Genomic DNA, 1,772 nt, shown 5'->3' on the forward strand with positions numbered 1-1,772 from the left:
GGATGTATCCACACAGTAATCCTCTGTTTGGGTTTAGCCAGTTGTTGGAAGGGTGCTAGGTTCGTGTTCAATCACTGTTGTTTCAATAGCATCTTTTGAAGTGTATTTTATTTACCACAATTCACCATTATAGATGGACTCATAATGCACACACTTCAGTATTTTTTTAGTTTTCATATCAATATCATCATGGGAGTCTACATATCAGGGTTTTTGTCTTCTTTTTAGTCATTCTATGTGGCATAGAAAGAGGCTAATGTGCCACTGACAAAATTAGCCAGCTAAGAAATGAATGAAAATTTACAGTCAAAATATTCTCAGAGGACAACAAAGACACAAAATGGAGGATTCCATGTCTGTATAATAAATGATTTTAAAAAGACCAAAAGTCCAAAAAGAAAGAAAATACACTGTATGTTACAAAATGCACAAAAATCAACTCAAAACAAACTGAAGATATTCATATAAAAAGACCTTAAAGCATAAAGCTCCAACAGAAAAACATAGGGTGAGCATTAGTTTAGGGAAATCTCAGTCTATGCTCACAGGTTGCAAAAATGAAAAAAATAAAATAAAATAAAAGATAAAAAAACCTTCCTTGCCGAGAGAACGGGTCAAAATTACTTTTTCTTTTGGTTGAACACAAGATCACTGCTAAGAGAAATAAAAAAACTAATGTGGGAACACAAAATACTGAAAAGCTTCTTCACTGGAAGTGAAACAATGAAGCAAAATAGAAGGCATCTCACAACCTGAGAGAACATGATAAAGATTCCACATGGGAAGAACTTTTGTATCAAACATTTTCCAGAAACCAACACTACTAAGTAGAAAAACACACAAAACCAAATAATCTAACAAAAATTGGGCAAAGAACCTGAATTGTCATTTTGAAAAAGAAGATACAAATATTTACTAACAGGTAAAAGAGTAGGTTTTCAACATCACTAGTCATCTTGAAAATGTAGATGGAAACCACACTCAGGTGTTATTTCACTCAAATGGAATGAATGTTTCAAAAAAAAGGGCTTGCTTTTCTCTCTTTCTTTTTCTTTCTTTCTTTCTTTTTCTTTATTTCTTCTTTCTTTCTTTTCTTTCTTTCTCTTTCTTCTTTCTTTCTTTCTCTTTCTTCTTTCTTTCTCCCTCTCTCTTTCTTTCTCTCTCTCTCTTTCTTTCTTTTTTTGCAGTAGCTAGTGAGGGCTGGGAAAAAGGGATACTCTAATATACTACACTGTTGGATAGAATTTTAATTAGTATATATATTATGAAAAATAGGAAAAGATTTCTGAAAAAATTAAACATGCAGCTCTCATTTAATGTAATAATCCCACCAGTGAGTATACATTTAAAGCAAATGAAATTAGTATACTAGAGATAAATTTTTCCTGTTTCTTGATCCACTATAGACAATAACCAAAAACTGGAATCAAACTATCTGTTCATCAGAAGATTAAAGGTATGAAGAATCTCCAGTACATACACACAATGGTATACTTTTCAGCCCTCAAAATTTATGACATCGCATAATTTCCAGCAACATAGCTGAACTGAGACAGGTTAATGAAATGAAACAGGTAAAGAAAGAAAAACACTGCATGAATTTATTCATCTGGGCACTGAAAAATGTATCTACCTAAAGGTGAAAGTACAATAGTGGTCATCACAGGGTGGGTGGAGGAGAGAACATGGGCAGGGATTAGCAATGGGTGCACAGATACATTTACAGGGGAGGAATGAACTCTGATGTTTTACTCCATGGTAGAATGACTATG

The sequence above is a fragment of the Cebus imitator genome, unplaced genomic scaffold, assembly GCF_001604975.1.
Source record: "Cebus imitator isolate Cc_AM_T3 unplaced genomic scaffold, Cebus_imitator-1.0 Scaffold880, whole genome shotgun sequence".
Lineage (NCBI taxonomy): Eukaryota > Metazoa > Chordata > Mammalia > Primates > Cebidae > Cebus > Cebus imitator.